This window comes from Cervus canadensis, chromosome 26, assembly GCF_019320065.1.
Source record: "Cervus canadensis isolate Bull #8, Minnesota chromosome 26, ASM1932006v1, whole genome shotgun sequence".
In the NCBI taxonomy this organism is placed as follows: domain Eukaryota; kingdom Metazoa; phylum Chordata; class Mammalia; order Artiodactyla; family Cervidae; genus Cervus; species Cervus canadensis.
In genome coordinates this window covers 37,582,217-37,608,791 of record NC_057411.1, presented here as the reverse complement: position 1 = coordinate 37,608,791, position 26,575 = coordinate 37,582,217, and the positions used below count along the sequence as shown (strand labels likewise).

The 26,575-nt window shown below is 39.3% G+C and overlaps 1 protein-coding gene and 1 non-coding gene across 2 annotated transcripts in view; one reads left to right on the top strand and one right to left on the bottom strand.

The window, feature by feature from the left end:
- Positions 1 to 26,575, top strand: part of MAPK10 (mitogen-activated protein kinase 10) — a 603,644-nt gene that overhangs the window by 165,385 nt on the left and 411,684 nt on the right. The gene's annotated exons all lie outside the window — the stretch shown is intronic.
- On the bottom strand, positions 161 to 267 carry LOC122428539. The gene has a single exon (XR_006265757.1). It is a non-coding gene; the product is annotated as a U6 spliceosomal RNA (small nuclear RNA).

Genomic DNA, 26,575 nt, shown 5'->3' with positions numbered 1-26,575 from the left:
CGATCCCTCTGAGTCTTCCCAGTGCACCAGGCCTGAGCACTTGTCTCATGCATCCAGCCTGGGCTGGTGATCTGTTTCACTCTAGATAATACACATGTTTCGATGCTGTTCTCTCGAAACATCCCACCCTCGCCTTCTCCCACAGTCCAAAATTCTGTTCAAAAATATGGAACGCGTCATGAATTTGCATGTCATCCTTGCACAGGGGCCATGCTAATCTTCTCTGTATCATTCCAAATTTAGTATATGTGCTGCCAAAGCGAGCACTTAGCTGCTTCTTATATGGGGTCTGCATTCCAGGAAGGCCAGGCTACTTAATACTCTTACTCCACAACAGGTGAAGCCCCACACCACTCTCACTCTCTCCCTCTGTGATTCCCTTCATACAAAATAAAATCTGCAATTTTTTTTTCTTGAATCTAAGCCTCCAGATATTCTGTTTTAAAACCAGAGAAGAAACGCTTGTATTATTGAATAAATGTTAAACCAGAAAGTGATGTGCATTGCAGGTAATACACTAAGACATTGCAAAAAAACAAAAAACGAAAAACAAACAACCTCTCTCCCTTTTAAGTAGCCAAGGAGATAGGACCCATTACATATATGTTTTCAAGATAAACAGTGACTAATACTCAAGAGGACTTGATAGCACCCTTCATCAGACATAGTTCATCCTAACTTCACCCGGTGACTGGGGCAGCTATCTGTTAGCTTATGGGCATCATCCAGAGGAAGAACAAAGTTCTCATATCTTTATGAGGAGTGTGCTTAGTCACTTTAGTCGTGTCCAACTCTTTGCAACCCTATGGACTGTAGCCTGCCAGGCTCCTCTGTCCATGGGATTCTCCAGGCAAGAATACTGGAGTGGGTTGCCATTTCCTTCTCCAGGGGATCTTCCCCACCCAGGGATGGAAATTGTGTCTCTTACATCTCCTGCATTGGCAGGTGAGAGTTTGCGCGTTGGAACAAGCTCCCTACTGAGTTCTGGCTCCTACAGTCCCTCAGGAACTGGAAGAAGAAGGAGCTATTTCCTTGATGTGTATATTTGAAAAAGATGGCTCTCAGGATATTGAGCCATTTCTATGTCATAAAATTGAAAAAAAAAAAAGACTGGCTGACAAAAGACCTATTTAGTGTTTAGGGGGATACATTTTTTTTCTTTAAATTTTTAAAATTTATTCTTGGCTGTTCTGGGGTGCTGGGTCTTCACTGATTTGCCCAGGATTTCTCTAGTTGTGCGGAGCAGGCGCTATTCTTCATTGTGGAACACAGGCTTCTCATTGCGGTGGTTTCGCTCGTTGTGGAGCCCCGGCTCTAGGTGTGTGGGCTTCAGTAGTTGTTCTGCACAGGCTCAGTAGTTGTGGCTCGCAGGCTTAGTTGCTCCATGGCATGTGGGATCTTCCTGGACCAGGGATCGAACCTGTGTCCCCTTCATTGGCAGGTAGATTCTTATCCCGTGCACCACCATGGAAGTCCCTTTAGCGGGATACATTTAAAGAGATGAGAAAGCACTCAGAAGCCTTCTAAGGCATATACCCTGAGAACAACAGAGAGATTCTTTCCCAGTTTTCAACAGGGAGAATGAAGCCTCTTTTTGAAAACTTTGTATTTGACTCATCTGGAAGCACACACAGTGTGAGTGTGTTTTTACAGCACACAGCCACACACTTGAGGGTGCCTGACGATGTCACTCCAGCACTGCCTGGAGACACACAGGTGCAGATCTGGAGGGAAACATGTGTGACATGTGTGTGATACTGACATATTTCAGCACAACCTGGGGACACCTCATATATACCCTGGGGACCTAGTGTGACAGGTGTAGGATGCTGTCATCATGTCATATGTGATAGGTACGAGTTCTCCAGATTTTCTAGACCATAAAAACTATCTACACCTTCAGTAACCTACCACCTAACTGTCATAACCACGAGCAAGGACGTCCACTGCCCTTGCTGACATTTGTTGATTTTTATAATATGCTAAATACTTTAAATATGTTAACTGGTTTAATTCTTATTTAATCCTGTTTATTATTACTTACTGAGTGATAGTCGCTCAGTCGTGTCTGACTCTTTTCGACCCATTGGCTGTAGCCTGCCAGGCCCCTCTATCCATGGAATTCTCCAGGCAAGAACACTGGAGTTGCCATTTCCTTCTCCAGAGGATCTTCCCAACCCAAGGATCAAACCCAGGTCTCCCGCATTGCAGGCAGATTCTTTATTGTCTGAGCTACCGGGGAAGCCCGTTATTACTTACTAACATTATATTAATAGAGAATAAGCAACCTATCCAAAATCATCCTGCTAGTAAATCTAAGCTTGGCCTGCCTTCACTCTTTCCTTTTGTGCCTTAATTCCTTCATCATCTAAATCCTATGGTTGATTTGTGATTGACTGCAGGCACGTGTATGTTTTGTGTACCTACCAGGATATTTCACTCATCTGACAGCAAGGCTTCTGCCTAAAATTCTATGTCCTCAGAGTTTAAAGAGAGTGTCCTAGGAGCAACAGATGCTCAGTCATTATTCACTGCTGTTTGTTGATGCTCCAGTATTTCCAGAATGAAAAAGCAATTGAAGGTTGGCTATTTAAATTATTTTGTCCCACGAACCTATGGACACCTTATCTTTGACAAAGGAGGCAAGGATATACAATGGAAAAAAGACAACCTCTTTAACAAGTGGTGCTGGGAAAACTGGTCAACCACTTGCAAAAGAATGAAACTAGAACACTTTCTAACACCATACACAAAAATAAACTCAAAATGGATTAAAGATCTAAATGTAAGACCAGAAACTATAAAACTCCTAGAGGAGAACATAGGCAAAACACTCTCCGACATAAATCACAGCAAGATCCTCTATGACCCACCTCCCAGAATATTGGAAATAAAAGCAAAACTAAACAAATGGGATCTAATGAAACTTAAAAGCTTTTGCACTACAAAAGAAACTATAAGTAAGGTGAAAAGACAGCCGTCAGATTGGGAGAAAATAATAGCAAATGAAGAAACAGACAAAGGATTAATCTCAAAAATATACAAGCAACTCCTGCAGCTCAATTCCAGAAAAATAAATGACCCAATCAAAAAATGGGCCAGAGAACTAAACAGACATTTCTCCAAAGAAGACATACAGATGGCTAACAAACACATGAAAAGGTGCTCAACATCACTCATTATTAGAGAAATGCAAATCAAAACCACAATGAGGTACCATTACACGCCAGTCAGGATGGCTGCTATCCAAAAGTCTACAAGCAATAAATGCTGGAGAGGGTGTGGAGAAAAGGGAACCCTCTTACACTGTTGGTGGGAATGCAAACTAGTACAGCCACTATGGAAAACAGTGTGGAGATTCCTTAAAAAACTGGAAATAGAACTGCCATATGACCCAGCAATCCCACTTCTGGGCATACACACTGAGGAAACCAGATCTGAAAGAGACACGTGCACCCCAATGTTCATCGCAGCACTGTTTATAATAGCCAGGACATGGAAGCAACCTAGATGCCCATCAGCAGATGAATGGATAAGGAAGCTGTGGTACATATACACCATGGAATATTACTCAGCCGTTAAAAAGAATTCATTTGAATCAGTCCTAATGAGATGGATGAAACTGGAGCCCCTTATACAGAGTGAAGTAAGCCAGAAAGATAAAGAACATTACAGCATACTAACACATATATATGGAATTTAGAAAGATGGTAACGATAACCCTATATGCAAAACAGAAAAAGAGACACAGAAATACAGAACAGACTTTTGAACTCTGTGGGAGAAGGTGAGGGTGGGATGTTTCAAAAGAACAGCATGTATACTATCTATGGTGAAACAGATCACCAGCCCAGGTGGGATGCATGAGACAAGTGCTCCGGCCTGGTGCACTGGGAAGACCCAGAGGAATCGGGTGGAGAGGGAGATGGGAGGGGGGATCGGGATGGGGAATAAGTGTAAATCTATGGCTGATTCATATCAATGTATGACAAAACCCACTGAAATGTTGTGAAGTAATTAGCCTCCAACTAATAAAAAAATTAAAAAAAAAATTATTTTGTCCCACCTGAGTTTTTTAATAGAACAGTTTATATGATAATAATGAGGAAAGTTCTTAGAACACTCCTATCCCAGAATGCTTTTCTCTTTACATTGCTTCTGTAGGTAAAATACATTTTACCCTAAGCAATTTTGATTTCATTGTGATAGAAATGTGTTTGTAAGTACTGCAAGGGGAAATATAGACCGTATTAATTTTAGCTGTATGTATTTCTGAAGTGAGGGTCTGCAAAGAGTTGATATCTGCCTGTGGAAAAGAATAAAGCTAATGAGAAAATAAATTTTAGTTTTCCACCTTTGGAAAGTACATTAGCAAATAACAACAAAGGCTCAGGAAAGAATTAAAATTCATTACGAAAAGTCTCTTATGCTTGCCTTAATGTGTTTCTCTTCCTAGTATAATTCCTGTTTGCTAAGATTTTCCAATTTTCATAGTCTGCACAGGCTGTTCTCATTTTGATAACACTCCCAGTTGAGTTTCATATAACCTCCGCTGTATCATATACCCTTAAAACTTCCCACCCTTTCATTTATATGCCTGCCAGTCTCTTTTGAAATTTACTTTAGTGAGTGTTAAAAAAATCCTACCTTGAGTGAGTCAGTGAAAGTGAAAGCCACTCAGTTGTGTCCGACTCTTTTTGATCCCATGGACAGTACAGTCCATGGAATTCTCCAGGCCAGAATACTGGAGTGGGTAGCCTTTCCCTTCTCCAGGGGATCTTCCCAACCTGGGGATCGAACCCAGGTTTCCCACATTGCAGGTGGATTCTTTACCAGCTGAGCCACAAGGGAAGCCCAAGAACTGGAGTGGGTAGCCTATCCCTTCTACAGTGGATCTTCCCCGCCCAGGTATTGAACCGGGGCCTTCTGCATTGCAGGCGGATTCTTTACCAACTGAGCTATTAGGGAAGTGTACACTTCAAGTACCCTAAAGAAATCTATGTCCTGATTGGTTTGCCAAGAGTGCCAATGAAATTAATATATGTGGTGTTTAAAAATGTGTAATATTCACTTTGCAAAAAAGAAATAAGCTATTCTGATTTTCTAAAGTATTTTTATAGGCACACTAGGAACCAGATAGTCATTTAAAAAATTTCATTATTCACATCTTTGGTAAGTATAGTGGAGTGAAGGGCAAGAAAGATATCATTACCCTAAATCAAATAAAAAACTGACTAATAATGTACATAAAGTACTTGGCATATGATATTATAATTCAACAGATGATGACAGTGATTGTTTTCGTTGTTGTGATTGTCCTTACTAAAGCCATGGCAGTTAAGTGATCAGCAGAGTTGAATATATCTTCAGGTAAAGATTGAAGTATTTGAAAGAGTCTCTTTTAAACCAGTGCTTCCAGTCTAACATTAGATTATTTCCACATGTTAAACATTGCCTTCTGTTTTTATCTTCTTTAAAAATGCAAGTATTCTTGGAGTGTAGTACATTCAGTATAGTACCTTGTCTACCAAAAAAATAAAGTTAGGAGGCTGCAAATAAGAAAAGATTGATTGTCTTAAGAATTGCAATTTGAGAGGCATAGATTCAGGTAACTTTGAAAGATGATTCGGGGAAGAAAGAGGGTCAAAGGTTTATAAAAATAAAAAGCTAGAAAGTTGTGAAAAGTTGCCTGACAAGAACTGTGATTGACTGATGCAAATAAGAAAAGATTTGTCTTTAAGGAATCACGAATTGTGTTCGGGTAGGGTCTGATAAATAGATAGATTATCATGTGTTATTTTAGGGTCTGGTAAGGATCTTGCAGGGCTTCCCCGGTGGCTCAGTGATAAAGAATCTGCTTCCCAATACAGGAGGCGTGAGTTCAATCCCTGGGGAAAGATCCTTCTGGAGAAGGAAATGGCAACCCACTGCATTATTCCTGCCTGGGAAATCCCGTGGACAGAGGAACCTGGTGGGCTACAGTCCATGGGATTGCAAAAGAGTCTGACACAACTGAGCGACTAAGTATCTTGAGTTTCTGGCAGATGTTCTGAATGCCTTTGTTAAGACAGTTAGTGGTCAAAGGTCAGATTCTGAACAGACTGAGATGTGCATAAGTCAGAGTGCTCGTGGCCTCCAAGCTCCATCCTTTAGAGTCCTCTTAGCAACTCCATGTTGCTTTTGCTTTTATACCTAACACTTCACTCTTTCAGCTATAATTCATAAAACACCTGTATTTACAGGTTACTTTGCTGGTAAGAGCAATATACCTGTGAACATTACAGTTAAGGCTCTTGCCTTTGAGGGCTGACATTCTAATGTTAGAGCCAGATGACCAATAAATACACAACATAAATACCCAAAATAGTTAACTGAGGGGATGAAGCTATAAGGGACCTAAGCTGGGTGCTGGAATAGATAATTCGGTAGAGCTGGGGGTGGGGAGGACTTTAAGCAGGAAAGTCCCTCTCTGAGAAATTGGGAAAAGATGTAAAACTCGAAGTTGGCCATAGAGGAGAGAGTGAGGCTGAAGTGAGCATGGGGACGGAGACAGGGGAAAAGCTGATCCCATGGGCCTTGGAGGTCATAGTAAGGAATTCAGGCTTTATTCTAGGAGCAATGGAAGACCACTGACAGGATTTTGTCAGAGGGCTGGCCTGGTATCACTTTGCTTTTGAAAGCTCCTTCTTGTTGTGGTGTAGGGAATATTTGCAACTGGTTCAGTTCAGTTCAGTCGCTCAGTCATGTCTGACTCTTTGCAACCGCATGGACTGCAGCACACTAGGCTTCCTTGTCCATCACCAACTCCCGGAGCCTACTCAAACTCATGTCCATTGCATTGGTGACACCATCTAACCATCTCATCCTCTGTCATCCGCTTCTCCTCCAGCCTTCAATCTTTTCCAGCATCAGGGTCTTTTCCAATGAGTCGGTTCTTCTCATCAGGTGGCCAAAGTATTGGAGTTTCAGCCTTAGCATCAGCCCTTACAAGGAATATTCAGGACTGATTTCCTTTAGGATGGACTGGTTGGATCTCCTTGTAGTCCAAGGGATTCTCAAGAGTCTTCTCCAACACTACAGTTCAAAAGCATCAATTCTTCAGTGCTCAGGTTTCTTTATAGTCCAACTCTCACATCCATACATGACTACTGGAAATACCATAGCTTTGATGAACATTTGTTGGTAATGTCTCTGCTTTTCAGTATGCTGTCTAGGTTGGTCATAGCTTTTCTTCCAAGAAGCAAGCATCTTTTAATTTCATGGCTGTGGTCATCATCTGCAGTGATTTTGGAGTCCCCCAAAATACTCTCATTGTTTCCATTGTTTCCCCAACTATTTGCCATGAAATGATAGGACCAGATGCCATGATCTTAGTTTTCTGAATGTTGAGTTTTAAGCCGAGTTTTTCACTCTCCTCTTTCACTTTCATCAAGAGGCTCTTTAGTTCTTCACTTTCTGCCATAAGGGTGGTGTCATCTGCATATCTGAGGTTATTGATATTTCTCCCGGCTGTCTTGATTCCAGCTTGTGTTTCATCCAGCCCAGCATTTCTCATGATGTACTCTGCATATAAGTTAAATAAGCAGGGTGACAATATATAGCCTTGATGTACTCCTCTTCCTATTTGGAACCAGTGTGTTGTTCCATGTCCGGTTCTAACTGTTGCTTCCTGACCTGCATACAGATGTCTCAGGAGGCAGGTAAGGTGGTCTGGTATTCCCATCTCTTTCAGAATTTTCCACAGTTTATTGTGATCCACACAGTCAAAGGCTTTGGCATAGTCAATAATGCAAAAGTAGATGTTTTTCTGGAGCTCTCTTGCTTTTTCAATGATCCAGCGGATGTTGGCAATTTGATCTCTGGTTCCTCTGCCTTTTCTAAACCCAGCTTGAACATCTGGAAATTCACAGTTCACCTACTGTTGAAGCCTGGCTTGGAGAATTTTGATCATTACTTTGTTAACGTGTGAGATGAGTGCGATTTTGCGGTAGTTTGAGTGCTCTTTGGCATTGCCTTTCTTTGGGATTGGAATAAAAACTGACCTCTGGTAACTCAGACAGTAAGAATCTGCCTGTAGTGTGGGAGATCTGGGTTGGGAAGATCCCCTGGAGAAGGGAATGGCTACCCACTCCAGTATTCTTGCCAGGAGAATCCCATAGACAGAGGAGCCTGGCGAGCTACAGTCCATGGGGTTGCAAAGAGTCAGACATGACTGAGTAACTAACACCAACTACTAATTTTAGTGGCTGGCTGAGATCTGTCTGCAGGTTTTCTTTCCCAGCGCCCAGGTCCTTCTTTCCTGAGCTGGACTCCTGAGCTGGTGTTTTGTGTTCCTTTTGCCTGGAGGGGACTTCTTCCTGAACCACCCATTCTCCAGCTGGCCACCTCACATTTGCTTTTTTTTTTTTTTTTAAAATTGGTGTTTAGTTGCTTTACAATGTTGTGTTAGTTTTTGCTCTACAGCAAAGTGAGTCAGCTATAAGTAATCTTTGGATTTCCTTCCCATTTGCTTTTTAAAGTGTAAGCCCAAATGCAACCTTCTCTGTGAATAGGATGACCATATAATTATTATCCTCTTGAGATATTTTGAGGGGCACTGTTAAAAATTATCCTAGGAAAACATGAGTAAAATAAAGTGTTCCAAGCAAGAATGAATGACTCTCTCTAACCCCCTGTTGCTTTTACCTACATCATCACTGCATTCCATACTATTATTTCTCCTCTTAGATGCTGTATACCCAATGGTTAAGACCATGGGCCCTGAAGTCAGGCCACCAGAATTCATATCTCAGCTCCATCCCCTGCTCACATTGAGCTGTGTGACTTTGGTCAAGTTCCACAAACTCTCCAGATTTCAGTGTCTTCATTTGTTTAATGCAGGTTATGATGGTGTTTCCTTAATGATTATTTTATTGTGGAGAAAAAAATTAAATAATACATGCAGAATACTTAGCACGGAACCTGGCACATACTTAAGATTCATTAAATATTAACTATTATTGTCTTTTTCAAATAGGACTACAATTATGTTTACAGTTCTCTCTCCCCTAATAGACTCTGAGCAACTTAGGGCAGAGACCATGTATTATTTATTCACCTTTGTATTCTTGGTTTACAGCCGAGTGCATAGCATACAAATAATTTTTGAAAAATGACAAAAAATGCAGAGAAGATGAAAGGTGACTTAGAGATTAAAAAAAAAAAAGTCCCCACTCCACTTTTTACATGTGAAAGAAGAAAGATAAGTGTATTTCTTGAGTCACAGAGAGAGAATCAGAATCTGTTCACTTGATTTCTTGACTATTATGCAAAGGTGTCTGATTTGACCATGGTGAGAAGAAATAGAAATATATGTGTAAGTGTGTGTGCTCAGTGGCTCAATTATGTCTGAGTCTTTGAGACACCATGGACTGTAGCTTGCCAGGCTCCTCTGTCCATGGAATTTTCCAGGAAAGAATACTGGACTAGGTTGCCATTTCCTCCTCTGGGGATTTTCCCGACCCAGAGATTGAACCTGAGATATCAGTGTACTATCATGTAAATACCAAAGTAATTAGAAGAATTTGTTTCTCAAAATATGAAACAAGTGCAAATGTTTATTCAGTTACTACCTAGGAGCACTAATATTTTTAGGTAAATTAAATAGCGACTATTTATTATTTTTTGCTTAGTGCTGTTTTGCTTTGTAAATTTGCTTAGAATTTTAACCATACGGCTAAAAATTAAATTTTTGTAATTTGCTTAGAATTTTAATCATACACACAGCTAAAAATTAAAATAAAACTTAGTATATCTAGAATTATTCAAAATATAATAATGGTTAGAATAGGTCAAGATAAAAAGTCAGAAAGGCTTATGTTGTTACATGTTTTTCTTTAAAACTGGGAATTTAACATGTTCTAAAGAGAATAATTTATTGCTCTTAAACGTAAGAAAACAAATGTAATTAGAGTCATGGTACTGCCTAACCCAGAACAATGTGAATCAGTAGCCCAATACTACTACAGGTGCATCAAGAAGCCAAAAAGGGAAATAGAACTTGGTGAAATGACCCAGAAGATAAGGATTCTTATTGCACATTTAAATTAATCAGATGCACACCCATACATGCACATGTAACACACTAGATTACTTCATCACATTCCCTTTCAAGCGAATGGCAGTCCCTTTCCAAACATTCATGGTATATTCATTGTAATCACTGTATGACCCATTTCCCTTGGTAGCCTATAGCCTCCTTAGGAGAAGGAACTGGGTCTTATTCTTTGTTTACCCCAGTGGTGGTGCAGAACTTGCACATATTTGCTGGCATTCAGAACTGTGATGGAATGAATGAGTGAGTACAATCCCACTGAAAGCATCACTTTAGGAGATACAGGAGCCACCATGATGAACAAGATACAGTTAGAACTTCTTCCTTGGGTCCTCGCATCTTTACTTCCAAGACTTTCTATAAAAAAATCAGTGAAAACTTATTATCCTGGATGTTATCTGATGCCACTAAGTCAGATTCCTAAGAAGATTCCTAAGAAGGGGTATCAGTTCAGTTCAGTTGCTAGGTCGTGTCCGACTCTGCGACCCCATGAACCACAGCACACCAGGCCTCCCTGTCCATCACCAACTCCCAGAGTCCACCCAAACTCATGTCCATTGAGTCGGTGATGGCATCCAACCATCTCATCCTCTGTCATCCCCTTCTCCTCCTGCCCCCAATCCCTCCCAGCATCAGGGTCTTTTCCAATGAGTCAGCTCTTCACATCAGGTGGCCCAGATATTGGAGTTTCAACTTCAGCATCAGTCCTTCCAATGAATATTCAGGACTGTTTTCCTTTAGGATGGATTGGTTGGATCTCCTTGCAGTCCAAGGGATTCTCAAGAGTCTTCTCCAATACCACAGTTCAACAGCATCAATTCTTCGGTGCTCAGCTTTCTTTATAGTCCAACTCTCACATCCATACATGACTACTGGAAAAACCACAGCCTTGACTAGACGGACCCTTTTTGGCAAAGTAATGTCTATGCTTTTCAATATGCTGTCTAGGTTGGTCATAACTTTCCTTCCAAAGGAGCAAGCATCTTTTAGTTTCATGGCTGCAATCACCATCTGCAGTGATTTTGGAGCCCAGAAAATAAAGTCAGCCACTGTTTCCAGTGTTTCCGCATCTATTTGCCATGAAGTGATGAGACCGAATGCCATGATCTTAGTTTTCTGAATGTTGAGCTTTAAGCCAAGTTTTTCACTCTGCTCTTTTACTTTCATCAAGAGGCTCTTTAGTTCTTCTTCACTGTCTGCCATAAGGGTGGTGTCATCTGCATATCTGAGGTTATTGATATTTCTCCCAGCAATCTTGATTCCAGCTTGTGCTTCATCCAGCCCAGCGTTTCTCATGATGTATTCTGCATATAAGTTAAATAAGCAGGGGGACAATATACAGCCTTGACGTACTCCTTTTCCTATTTGGAACCAGTCTGTTGTTCCATGTCCAGTTCTAACTGTTGCTTCCTGACCTGCATACAGGTTTCTCAGGAGGCAGGTCAGGTCATCTGGTATTCTCATCTCTTTCAGAATTTTCCACAGTTTATTGTGATCCACACAGTCAAAGGCTTTGGCATAGTCAATAAAGCAGAAATAGATGTTTTTCTGGAACCCTTTTGCTTTTTCGATGATCCAGCAGCTGTTGGCAATTTGATCTCTGGTTCCTCTGCCTTTTCTAAAACCAGCTTGAACATCTGGAAGTTCACAGTTCATGTATTGCTGAAGCCTGGCTTGGAGAATTAAGAATTTTAATAAAATCTTAAGAATTTTAAGAAGGGGTATAAGAGGAAATAAACTAGAAGATGAAACACAAATGATTTGAAGTTTTAGGGGTTTTTCTCAAATCTCAGTGAGTATTCTTGTATGAAACATTATTTCATTTTCATTGAAGAGTCACTCATCAAAATCTATGAACTTGAATTTCAAGTCAGGTGTATTACAATTATACGTGATTATTAAGCAATTTGGTTTTACTGCTTATGACCACACAAATTTTATGGAAATGAATTGATTTAAAATGTGATCTCCAATTTGATGGTACAGTCTATTTAATTTGAGTCCTAGAGAGTAATTAGATAAGATCATGTTGTATGGTAGGTTGTTATATATCTGATTTTTGTGTTCACAAATGTATGTGCTGTAGAGATCAGTTGTTAAATGTATATGAATAGCAGCATTTTTCATATTGTATTTAATTTGTGGAATTGATGTTTCAATTATTTTACCACTGTCAAAAGAAATTATGATAAAGAAATAATTTTTCATTTAGAAAAAGATCTATATTAATAGTCAAGGCTGCATTTCCAAAGCCAGTAAAAGAGATGTATTTTTAAATTTGTGAAAACTTCTTAGATGTAAATCCTTGCAAATATTCTACCATTGCTATCTTTTGGTAAATAGGATTGATCTAGCCTTTAGAAAAGATAGTTAAAAACAAAAGAAAGAGTATTTTATACTATAATGTTTTGAATAGTCTGCAGTTGTTAATTTTTATTGATAGTTTATAATTTATTAAGTCTTCTTGATGACTTTCAGGTTACTGCCTTGGTACATTTCACAGCAAATGATTTAGCAATAGGTCTATAATAATCTGTTATTTTAATTATAATCTTTAACTGATGTGTGAAAGTAAAACACTTTCTATGACTTTGGATAAAAGTATATGAATTTTTTAAATGTAGGGTTTAAAGTGAAAACACATTTGAGTTGATGATTTAGAAATGGCAGACACCACACATTGAGAAAATAACTCCAGATTAAAAGAACAAAAATCATTTTTTCTTAGCCAAATACTCTCAATTTGCTGTTAAACTGAGTTATTTAATGAGTGTTTACTGACTACTGTGTGCCTTTAATGTTCATACTATTTATCATAATCTCCAATAACATTTATTGAGTGTGCACTGTGTGTAGATTACTGTACTAAAGGGAGCTAGTAGTTTGAAATTATTAATAGTTTGTTCATTTGCCATAGAGTCAGGCTCTGCTCTATGTTGTTTGGGGCTTAATGGTTCATGAGGGAAGCTGCAGTATGTTCATAGAAAAAGGTTGCTTTATGATCATTTGAAACAAGGAAGTAACTATGGAATGAAGAAAAATTTCTACATTTTAGGTCAAATTTTGGGAAAGATATCTTATGTATATTTCTCTAAAATTCTTCACTCTACCTCTTGTATGCTTACTGTGTACCATATATACATATTCAATGTATTATGTGAGTAAAAAGATCAATAAAACATATTAAGGCTTCCCTGGTAGCTCAGACGGTAAAGAATCTGCCTGCAAGGTGGGAGACCCAGATTCAATCCTTGGGTTGGAAAGATCCCCTGGAGAAGGGAATGGCAACCCACTCCAGTATTTTTGCCTGGAGAATTCCATGGACTGAGGGGCCTGGTGGGCTATAGTCCATGGGGTCACAAAGACAAACTGTGTACCATATATACAAATGCAATGCATTATGTGAGTAAAAAGATCAATAAAACATATTATCCATATTTAAATTCATTCATTACTTATCTGCCATCGAGATAATTCACAACTACAGTATTAACGATTTTTTACTATTTCTTTAGAAAAGCAAGAATTTGTGGCATAAGACCCCACACAAGGAAAGTCTTGAAAAGAGAGAAGAGGATTTGCAAAAGATCGGAGACTAGAGATCCTCTGGGTATTGCAGCAAGAACAGCGTTGGGCATGCTGGGAATACAGTAGGCTCTCTCAAGAGATAAGCAGGCTCTAGAGGAGGGTCTCCAGATTAATTAAAATAATCTCAGAAATCATCTGTAAGGGAATATTAAACATAATACCTCATGTCATCCTTGTTCAACTCCATCAAAATTCAGTTTCTGTGATTAAGTGACTCATGCTGAAATAACTATAATAGCCTGGGGCTAGCTTTAAACAAGTCGTTCAAGTGTTATTTTGAGTTATAAGGAGAAAGACTGAAGAAGACATAGATTTGGGAAATGGTTTATTTAAGAACTTAAGAATCTAAGTTTTAAAAATTGAATCTACACGCACAAAATATGGAGAAGCACAACAGCTTTTTTTGAATAATTAAATGCAAATAAATAACAATATTAAAAACCCCTCCACTACAATTCTTTAGTTATTCAAATAATCAATGTTGAAGGGTTTTATTTTTTCAGGGGAATATGAATCTTTTATAAAAGCTTTAGGATGGCTTCCCCGGTGGCTCAGTTGATAATGCTGAAGACATGGGTTCGATCCCTGGATCAAGAAAATCCCCAGGAGAAGGAAATGGCAACCCATTCCAGTATTCTTGCCTGGAGAGTTCCATGAACAGAGGAGCCTGATGAGCTACAGTCCATGGAGTCGCAAAGAGTTGGACGTGACTGAGTGACTAACTTCACTTCCGCTTTTAAAATAACTTCAAAAATTATGGAAAAAACACACATCTGTCATACAAAATTAACAGATATAAAAGTCCAAAAAAGAAGAAAAATTTTATAAAGAAGCTTTAATAATCTAGTAAGTGTTAGGAAGTCACTGTTAATATTTTGATGTGTTTATGTACTTCTATCTGTGTGTGCATGTGGACATAAATAGATGAGGCATGTTTTCCCTGAGTTAGAGAAATGAAGAGGAGGGGAGTGTTTGGGCAATGTGGAGGTGGACAGTTTATCCTACATATAACCTACCTGTAAGAGCGATTCCACTAGAAGGTTCTTAAAAGAGAGAGAGACCCTTAATACAGTGGGGGATGGGGGAGAAAACTGAATTCACCCTTGGTTTCGACCTTCCATTCTTCCCATGGTTCGAGAACTGGATATTTATTAGCTGTCAGAAATTTGTCTCTTGGGAGAATATGATTGATGGTGGATTAATATAGGTTACAACTTCTGGACCATGGTTTAGCTACTGCTGGACCCTCATATTTGTTGCATGTGTTAGGAAATGAGGAATGCAGTTTGGATCCCAGTGTCACCTGAAAAAGGAAGGTGTGCATGAAGATAGCTTCTTGCTGTGTGCCAAATCAGTTAATGAGTATAGAGGCTAGGACATGGAAATGCTCATGAATGTTTCTTCCTGTTACTTTTATTAATTCATAAACAATGAATGAAAGAATTGTGCTGTGCTTGGTACCTCAGTCGTGTTCGACACTTTGCGAACCCATGGACTGTAGCCCGCTAGGCTCCTCTGTTCATGGGATTCTGCGGGCAAGAATATTGGAGTGGGTTGTCATGCCCTCCTCCAGGGGATCTTCCCAACCCAGGGATCAAACCCAGGTCTCCTGCATTGCAGGTGGATTCTTTACCCTTTGAACCACCAGGGAAGCCCCAATAAATTAATTAAATAATTGTATTAATTAATAAACAAGACCATGTGGGAAAGGGTGGAAGAACACTTTCTACATCCCTCATTATCTGTCCCAAAATTCCTTTGGGAAGTTAGCCAGGGAAGATTAATCACCCATTAACTGATTTAACTCTCACAACAGTCCATGAGGGTAGCTGTATTTGTTTTCTGTTGCCGCTGCTGCTAAGTCACTTCAGTCGTGTCCGACTCTGTGTGACCCCATAGACGACAGCCCACCAGTCTGCCCCATCCGTGGGATTCCCCAGGCAAGAACACTGGAGTGGGTTGCCATTTCCTTCTCCAATGCATGAAAGTGAAAAGTGAAAGTGAAGTCGCTCAGTCATGTCCAACTCTTAGTGACCCCATGGACTGTAGCCTACCAGGCTCCTTTGTCCATGGGATTTTCCAGGCAAGAATACTGGAGTGGGGTGCCATTGCCTTCTCCAATTTGTTTTCTAGGGCTGCATTAATAAAATACCACAGATCAAGTGACTTAAACATCAAAAATTTATTTCTCACAGTTCTATAACCAAGACCAAGGTATCAGTAGGGTTGATTTCTCCTGAGACCTCTCTCCTTGAATCAGAGATGGCTGACTTCTCACTGTGTGCTCACATGACCTTTTCTCCGAATGTACATCCTTGGGATCTCTTCTTTTTAACTTTTTAAAATTAAAGTATAGCTGGTTTGGGCTTCACAGGTGGTGCTAGTGGTAAGAAATCCACCTGTCAATGCAGGAGACATAAGAGATGCAGGTTCGATCCCTGGGTCAGAAAGGTCCAGTGGAGGAGGGCATGACAACCCACTCTGTATTCTTGCCTGGAGAATCCCATGGACAGAGGAGCCTGGCAGACTACAGTCCATAGGGTTGCAAAAATTTGGACACACCTGAAGTGTCTTACCACATAGCTGGTTGACAATGTTATATTAGTTTCAGTTGTAAAATATAGTGCTTTTAGTATTTTTGTATATTACACTTCATTTAAAGTTATTACAAAATAATGGATACTGTATTATACAGTATACCCATGCTACTTATTTTATACCTAGTAATTTGTGTCTCTCTCCTTTTTTGTCCATGCCTTGTGGCATGTGGGATCTTAGTTCCCCAACCAGGGATTGAACCCATGCTCCCAATGTTAACCCCTGGACCACCAGGGAAGTCCTAGTAGTTTGTATCTCTTAATTTTATAACCCTATCTTGCTTTTCTCCCTTCTCTCTCCCCACTGGTCGCCATTAGTTTGCTCTCTGTATCTGAGTCTAATTCTGTTTTTTTAAATATACATTTGTTTTATTTTTCAGATTTCACAGGTAAATGATAACAAAGTATTTGTCTTTCTCTGACTTATTTCACTAAGCATAGTAAACTCTAGGTCCATCCATGTTCTTGCAAATGGCAGAATTTCATTCTTTTTTATGGCTAAGTAATATTCCATGGTGTGTGTGTGTGTGTGTGTGTGTGTGTGTGTGTGTATAATAACTTCTTTGTCTGTTCTTCAGTTGATGGATATTTATGTTGCTTCCATATCTTGACTATTGTAAATAATGTTGCTATGAACATTGCATGTATTTTTTGAATCAGTGTTTTCATTTTCTTTGGATATACACCCTATGGTGGAATTGCTGGATCATATCTATTATTTTTCTGGTTCTATGTTTGTTGTTGTTGTTCAGTTGCTAAGTCATGTCTGACTCTTTGTGACTGCCTGGGCTGCAGCATGCCAGGCTCCTCTGTCCTTCACTATCTCCCAGAATTTGCTCAAACTCAAGTCCATTGAATCAGTGATGCCATCCAACCATCTCATTCTCTGTCACCCCCTTCTCCTCCTGCCCTCAGTTTTTCCCAGCATCAGTGTCTTTTCCAGTGAGTTGGCTCTTTGCATCAGGAGGCCAGAGTATTGGAGCTTCAGCTTTAGCATCAGCCCTTCCAATGAATATTCAGAGTTGATTTCTTTGAGGACTGACCGGTTTGATCTCCTAACCATCCAAGGGACTCTCAAAAGTCTTCTCCAACACCACAGTTAGAAGGCATCAATTCTTTGGTGCTCAGCCTTCTTTATGGTCCAACTCTCACATCAGTATACAACTAATAGAAAAACCATAGCTTTGACTGTATGGACCTTTGTCAGCAAAATGATGTCTCTGGTTTTTAAAATGCTGTCTAGGTTTGTGATAGCCTTTCTTCCAAGGAGCAAGTGTCTTTTAACATGGCTGCATGAAGTTAATTTTTTAGTAGAGTGTTCTTTAGTTTCCATGTGTTTCAGCTTTACCATTTTCTTCCTGTGTTGGTTTCTAGCTTCATACTGTTGTTGTGGGGTAAAAAATGCTTACTATAATTTCTGTCCTCTTAAATTTGTTGAGATTTGTTTTTTTGTCCTAGTATGTGATCTATCCTGGAGATTGCTCCATGTGCACTTGAAAAGAATGTTTATTCTGCTGTTTTTGGGTAGAGTGTTCTTTTGATATCTAGTACATCCAACTGATCTATTTTATCATTTAAGGTCAGTGTTTCCTTATTGATTTTCTGTCTGGATGATTTGTCCATTGATAATTTGTCCATTTGTCTTTTGATATATGTATGGTGTCACATACATAACGTAAGTTCCATACTACTATTTTCAGTTCAGTTCAGTCACTCAGTTGTGTCTGACTCTTTGCGACCCCATGAATCGCAGCACTCCAGGCCTCCCTGTCCATCACCAACTCCCAGAGTTTACTCAAACCCATGTTCATCAAGTCAGTGATGCCATCCAGCCATCTCATCCTCTGTCATCCCCTTCTCCTCCTGCCCCCAATCTCTCCCAGCATCAGGGTCTTTTCCAATGAGTCAACTCTTCACATGAGGTGGCCAAAGTATTGGAGTTTCAGCTTCAGCATCAGTCCTTCCAATGAACACCCAGGACTGATCTTTAGGATGGACTGGTTGGATCTCCTTCAGTGATTGAACCCATGCCCCCTGTAGTGGAAGTGCAGAGTCTTAACCACTGGAATACCAGGGAAGTCCTACTGTTATTTTAGCATTGTCAATTTCTCCTTTTATGCCTTTAACATTTGTTTTATATATTTCTGTACTCTTGTATTAGGTACATATATGTTAATAAGTGCAATATCCTCTTCTTGTGTTGTTCCTCAGGGATCTTGTCTTCTTATAAGGACAGCAGTTCAGTTGGATGAGGACTCCACCTTTATGACTTTTTTTAAACCTTAATTACTTATTTAAAGATACTATCTCAAAGTACAGTCACATTGGGGTTATGGCTTCAACATATGATTTTTTGGGGGGGATGAATGTCACAGTTCAGTCCCCAGTAGTGGTACTATTATTATCCCCATTTTATAGAAAATAAAATTCATAAATTTTAATTTACCAGGTTTACCTAGCTAGATAATGATGAAATTCAACCCACCTTTGTGTGATTTGGATTGCATGTTCTTGACCACTATGCTATATCACTGTGAGATGCAATTTAGGGATATTTTCCTCTATCTAGCTTCATTTTACACTCCAACTACTTAATTTAAGATTCTGGCATTAAGCTGTCTTTCAGTTTTAGTTTTCAAGCTTGTTTTAAATTTTTATTACTCTTTTCTGTCTTCTTAGTGTTTTTGTGGGAAGATGAGAGAAATTCAATTAGTGACTAGTAAATGATTTTGAGCCATTTGGACTAGCTAACTTCTGATCTCAAGTATATTTATATGGTTAGAAATAACTGACTCTGGAATGGTATCAAATCTTTTCTTGTCAGATTACAATAGGCATATTTTTCCCAAAATAAAATGTTTACTTATCAACTGTTTCCTATTGACTATAGTTAGAAAGATTAAGAAAACAAGGCACAAGAGATTCAGTTGTCAGAAAGGGTAGAAGGTTTCAGATTTGGGCACTAGTTCAGAGTTGGATAGGCAAAAGTGACTGGTCCTGGGTCTTAAGAGTTTGGGGTTAAGGCAATGAGCTTTCTGCTGTTTAATATAAAGCTTTCTAGAGTTCATAGGAAGGGTTAAGACATTAGTTACCATACATAGGATTCTAATTGTTAAAAGAGAAAGGATGCAGAAGCTGGGATATATTATGAGTTCTGTTAAGATCAGAACTTGCATTAAAGGAAAATGCAAAGCTTGCATTAAAGGAAAAAATCAGCACAGACTGACCAAAATAATAGGAAACTTAACTAAAAATTGAGCAACCCAGCAGTAATAATGGACTTCAAACAGTTTGATCAAGACAGTTGTGATGCAGGTACTCTGGTTCTACCCTCCTCTGTGTATCTGCTTCTTCAGGTTACTTTTTTTCATGGTAGTAAAGTGGCAGCAACAATTCCACTTATTGTACCTGCACATCACATACTTCTGAAAAGTGGAGATTATCTTTATACTAGAATTTGCAGCATAAGGTCCGATACCTTCTCTGATTATATTAGTATAGATTTCATGTCCGTGAATGAGCCAATAATAGTGCTCAGAGTGTGGAGTGCAATGATTACCTTATGCTAGGTTTTGTACTCCCATCCTTGGTCTGAGGGTAAACCAAATTTTCTAGAACCATATGGGTATAACATCAGGGATGAAGGGTAGAATGGTTAGTAGAATGATAACCAAGCTATTATATTCACAAATTCTCTTCTTACTGGACCCTAACCAAAATGTGAGAGTTGGACTCTAAAGAAAGCTGAGCACTGAAGAATTGATGCTTTTGAACTGTGGTGTTGGAGAAGACTCTTGAGAGTCCCTTGGACTGCAAGGAGATCCAACCAGTCCATCCCAAAGGAGATCAGTCCTGGGTGTTCATTGGAAGGACTGATGCTGAAGCTGAAACTCCAATACTTTGGCCACCTCATGCAAAGAGTTGGCTCATTTGAAAAGACCCTGATGCTGGGAGGGATTGGGGTCAGGAGGAGAAGGGGACGACAGAGGAGGAGATGGCTGGATGGCATCACCTACTTGATGGACATGAATTTGGATAAACTCCGGGAGTTGGTGATGGACAGGGAAGCCTGGCATGCTGTGATTCATGGGGTTGCAAAGAGTCAGACACGACTGAGTGACTGAATTGAACTGAACTGAACCAAAACGTAAAAACTAAAGGGATTCCTTGAGAATAAATCATGTTTGCCATGTTTATCTGGTGGCACTTTATATAGGATTCTCTAGTGGGTAACAATCTCAACAGCTTCCCTCCAGCTATTGCAATTTTAATTCTATTTCTTACTTTGCCTTTCAATGGAAGCCAACAGTCTAGAGCCAAAGTTCAAATCAGTAAAAGCTGTTGTTACAGAAAGGATAATGCATACTTCCTTACAACATCATATATTCTCAGACATAAAGCATGGACAAAACATGAGTTGCATTTCTCCTCTAATATATGGGAAGCTAATGTAGCCCCAAATCACTGAAGATGGTGATTGCAGCCATGAAATTAAAAGACGTTTACTCCTTGGAAGGAAAGTTATGACCAACCTAGACAGCATATTAAAAAGCAGAGACATTACTTTGCCAACAAAGGTCCGTCTGGTCAAGGCTATGGTTTTTCCAGTGGTCACATATGGATATGAGAGTTGGACTGTGAAGAAAAGCTGAGTGCCGAAAAATTGATGCTTTTGAACTATGGTGTTGGAGAAGACTCTTGAGAGTCCCTTGGACTGCAAGGAGATCCAACCAGTCCATCCTAAAGGAGATCAGTCCTGGGTGTTCATTGGAAGGACTGATGTTGAAGCTGAAACTCCAATACTTTGGCCATCTCATGCAAAGAGTTGACTCATTTGAAAAGACCCTGATGCTGGGAGGGATTGGGGTCAGGAGGAGAAGGGGATGACAGAGGATGAGATGGCTGGATGGCATCACCGACTCAATGGACATGGGTTTGAGTAAACTCTGGGAGTTGGTGATGGACAGGGAGGCCTGGCGTGCTGCGATTCATGGGGTTGCAAAGAGTTGGACACAACTGAGTGAATGAACTGAACTGAACTGAATGATAACTTCTTTGTTCACTTCAATATTTCATATTCATTTTTGACTTGAACTTTAGTGTCTTTCCTGCAGTACATCACTTTAAATATATTGATAAACCTGTTAAAGAAATAGAGACAAATCTGAAATAAAATTCCATTAATAAAGCATGAAACCAGATATACTAATTCCCTTAATTTATAGTTCTGTAAATTATAATTTATTAACTGTGAAGAAGTTGACTTAGTGACCTACATTTGATTTTTCAATCTATATTCACTATTCATGTATATGTAAGCACATAATCACAGCTTGTATTTACTGGATTGACATAACTCTTTACAAAATAAAGTGAAAGTTGCTCAGTTGTGTCTGGCTCCTTGTGACCCCATGGACTGTAGTCCATGGAATTCTCCAGGCCAGAATACTGGAGTGGGCAGCCGTTCCCTTCTCCAGTGGATCTTCCCAGCCCAGGGATTGAACTCAGGTCTTCCGCATTGCAGGTGAATTCTTTACCAGCTGAGCCACCAGGGAAGCCCAAGAATACTGCAGTGGGTAGCCTGTCCCTTCTCCAGGGGATCTTCCTGACCCACAAATTGAACTGGGGCCTCCTGCATTACAGGGGAATTCTTTACCAACTGAGCTATCAGGGAAGCCGCCCCCCCCCCCAACAAAAAAATAAAAGTAATAATGGTCAATTATAACTTATGGAGGAATTAGTTTATATTTATGATAAGACCTCTGAACTTTGCCACCAAAATGTCATTGAATTAGAAGGAAGTAGCTTCCAAAGAAAACAGGGGAGCAAGGAAGCAAATACCACCACTAAACTCTTCTTTCAGAGGGTGCCATCTGTTACATGTGAGTGACAACTTATACAATTAGAAAGCTCATTATAACTTTTTTGGTGAAAAAGTGAATTGATTCAAGCAAATTTATTATAGAAATTAAGTCAACTGTTAACACTATCCTGATTTGAATACGTTCATATGGGCTTTGGAATAAAAAGGGATATTTTCTGTTGTGTTGTCGCATCTTAGTGGTAACTGACTATTCCTAGTAGTTAAATCTCTCTACAACTTGAAATAAAGGAAAGGAAAGAGAAAGAATAAAGAAAGAAAGGAAGGAAGGAAGGAAAGAAGACAGAGAGAGAAAGGGGGGAGAGAGAGTAACAGAGAGTGAAGAAAGGAAAGAGGGAAGGAAAGAGAGAGGGAGGGAGGAAGTCATTGATATCCCTTGCTTATCTTCCATGTGCATTACCACAGTAATGTTCTCAGGGCTTGAAAGATGTCTGCTCTCTTTTAATATGACTTTTTTTTTTTTTATCATAAGAAACTGCACTAAACATGGATGTGGAAAAGAAAAGCATTAGCAGAAGGGCAAAATAAATAACACTAAATAAGTCAGAGAAAAAAATAGTAATGTAAATAACGTCAGAGAAGAGGTGAGCTTTTGTCAGAAACTTATCTAACCCTAAGGCATATCATTAAAATTTCTAACACAGTGGCAAAAATAATAATATTTTAGCAGAAACTTTGTACATGATGTGGTTGTAAGATGTGAGAAGTATATTTATATGTCTGCATGAGAATGTATTTATATATTTATGTATTAGCAATATATACCACAAAAGAATTCTTTAGCTACATCATGTTTTTCAATGTTACAGTTTCCCATACTCATTTACATCTAAGTGATTTTCTTGGTAGAAACTCTTCCATGGGGTTGCCAGAGTTGGACACAACTTAGTGTCTAAGCCGCCACCACCATACAATTTTATATGTACTATGAAAATGAAAGTGAAAATGTTAGTCACTCAGTCATGTTCAACTTTTTGCGACCCCCTGGACTGGACTGTAGCCAGCCAGGCTCCTCTGTCCATGGAATTCTCCAGGCAAGAATACTGGACTGGGTTGCCTGTCTTCCTCCAGCAGATCTTTCTGACCCAGGGATCAAACCTGGGTCTCCTGCATTTCAGGCAGGTTCTTGACTGTCTGAGCCACCAGGGAAGCCATACGTATTATGGACAACTTTAAATAAATATTTCTAAGTTATCAAGTTTTCATCCTTCTATAATATCGCCAAGTCGAATGGATGGTTTCCTTCTCTTTGTACTGCTGCCATACTCCTGGGATAGCATTTGTCAAAATGTATTACAACCACCTCCAACTGTGAGGACATGAGCAGAGACTGTCTTGCCCATCGAATACCCTCAGCACCTGTTTGAGTACCTAGTGCATATTAGGTGCTCAGTATTGGATTTGTTGAACGACTGAATTGATAAAACCACTTTGAGGCAGGGTTGCAACTGCAAGTGATTCTTGCCCTCAGGCTACTCATAATATAGAAATGGAGATTGTATGTTACTTGTTAATAACAAGGGGCATTAATATTGGGAGAAAAGCTGTGTGCTAAGTAAGAATCTTGACTTAGTTTTGAATTCATCCTTAAGAGAGGCAGAACGGTGCAGGGACTGGGAGCATATAGTCTGCAGACATTATCTGAGTTCAGTCTCAGCTCTGCTGTTTGCTAACAAATAGCCTGGCCAGCTGATAAAGTGAACTAACTTTCTGACTTTTAGTCTCCCATCTTAAAGGGGCTTGTTGATAATAATGATATGTTATCTACCACATAGCTCCTGCCGCTGCTTGCTCTCTTCAGTTGTGTCCGACTCTGTGCGACCCCGTGGACTGAAGCCCACCAGGCTCCTCTGTCCATGGGATTCTCCAGGCAAGAGTACTGGGGTGGGTTGCCATGCCCTCTTTCAGGGGATCTTCCCGACATAGGGATTGAACCCGCATCTTTTACGTCTACCTCCACTGGCAGGCAGGTTCTTTGCTACTAGTACCTCCTGGGAAGCCGCATAGAGTTATTGTGAATTTAAATGAGTTTACTCTCCCAGTGTGGTGAGAACAGCATCTGGAATATAATACATAGTCATAATAAGCCATGAGATCTTTGGGCTTCTAAAAAAAAGTCTTCATAAGTCATATGCCTTTGGCATTTTTCTTCCGAATTAAACTTCAGTGTTTTGTGTATTTCTTTTTTTTTTTAAATTACCTGAAGAGCACAGTTTTTGTTGGTTTACTTATCTATATAACTTGTATATATCTACCTACCGTCTCTCTCTCTAGGACTGAAATGAAGATTATTATTAGGGATGATAATATCTGGGTACACAGAAAAAGAGTAGAAAGTAGATAGCTTTCTGTGCTTGCTTCTTAAAAAAAAAATCATTTTCTCCACATGGTGTTTAATTGAAACTGGAAAAGCCTGAAAGTTTATTTATTTTGACATAGCAGATTCAGAGCTTGTGTAACTATCTGTGAAATTCATTTGTCACAGTCTAGTTCCATCTTTTCTTCCCTTATCTTTGGCTATCAGAGTAAATTTAAAAAGAGTGGACCTGAATGCCAGGACTAACTGTCAAATGAATGGCAATCAATGAGATAGGACTCTAAATAAAAAAGAAGAGAGTATTTACCCAGGGAGGGTGATAATAGGTGTAGCTGATCCATAGGGTAAGGAAATTATCTCATACCGGGGAGCCCAGAGAAGATAGAGAAGTCCCCCTGAAAGTTCCTGATGTCTTGAGAAGGGGTGAAGATGTCAAAGACTGTTACTGTCTTCTTCAAAAATGTTTGGAGATCTTTAAAATAGGAGAGTTCACCACCTGTCTTGAGTGATGATTTGTTCACTTTCCCTGAAAACGTATTTGGAATAGTTGGTTTTCTAGACCTTGGCAAATCTACATTAAGTATACAGATATAATGTGGTGGAGTTTTCTTGAGGATCTTTTTTGCAGTTGTCACTTATTCCATGAAGAAAAGATATCTATCTATCTGTCATCTAAATATCTATCAAAATACTTGAAGGAGGAATTTATAAAGGTGATAACAAAAGACTTCATTTAAAATGACTAAATTCATGTTACAGGCTGAGAACCACGCACAGTTAAGTTAGTTAGGCCAAACACAATGGGTGACCTAATTTGTAATTTCTTCTCACTGAGGAATTAATAGAAACTTTTTTGGTATGCTTATTAGAAATGTCTATTTTCTGACCTATTCCAGAGCATCGTCTTTTTCTATCTCTGTGTTCATTTCATCTTTCTTTTCTCTCAAACATAGTTTGTGCTCTAGACCAGCACTATCCAGTGCAAGTATAATGTTAGCCACATAGATAATTTTAAATTTTCTTGAAGCCATATTAAAAAATAATGAGGTGAAATTAATTTTAATAGTATATTTTATTTAACTCAGTATATCTAAAATATGGGCTTCCCTGGTGGCTTAGTTAGTAAAGACTCTGCCTGCAATGCAAGAAGCTGCCTATAGTTCAGGACACCTGGGTTCAATACCTGGGTTGGGAAGATCCCTTGGAGAAGGAAATGTCAACCCACTACAGTAACTTGCCTGGGATATCCCATGGGCAGAGGAACCTGGCAGGCTACAGTCTACGCGGTTGTAAGAGTTGGACACAACTTAGTGAGTAAACCAAAATGTTTTAATTTCAGTTTATAATCAATATAATATTAATGAGATACTTGATATTTGTTGGCACTAGGTCTTTAAAATATAATGTGTATTTTACACTTATATAGTTCATCACAATTTGGCCTAACCACATTTCATGGCTACTGTTTTGGGTCAGGGAGCTCCAGGCCTTCCATGTCATAAGGATTGCTTACTTAGGTTTGCCCTAAAAATGCTTGCAATGTACAGATATAAAGAATATAATGCATACAGTGAAACATTAACTCTACTCTCTGGCACCTTCATCTCTCTCTATCTATATCTTCTCCAACCTCTACAACTACCGTTTTTTGTGATTTAATGTCTAACCACCTTCTTCATAATGACTTGGTCACATCTTGTATTCTTTTGTTCCTTCTGTTGGCATTTTTTATATTAACACTTAATCCTTGGTTGCTACATGAGAGTGTGATTTCAGAAAATGTTGACATGTTAGTTAGTAATTATACTAGTTGAAATAGCTAGGAGAAAAATGGAAGTGATAAAGAGAAAGCATCTACTTTATAGCTAGAGATTCATTTTGGTTAATTGTCCAAATATTGTGTGTGCTCAGTCACTCAGTTGTGTCTGACTTTTTATGGCCCATGGACTATAGCCTGCCAGACTCCTCTGTCCATGGAATTTTCCAGGCAAGACTATTGGAGTGGGGTGCCATTTCCTACTCTGGGGGATCTTCCAGACCCAGGGATCAAATTTGAGTCTCTTGCATCTCTTGCATTGGCAGGCAGATTCTTTACCACT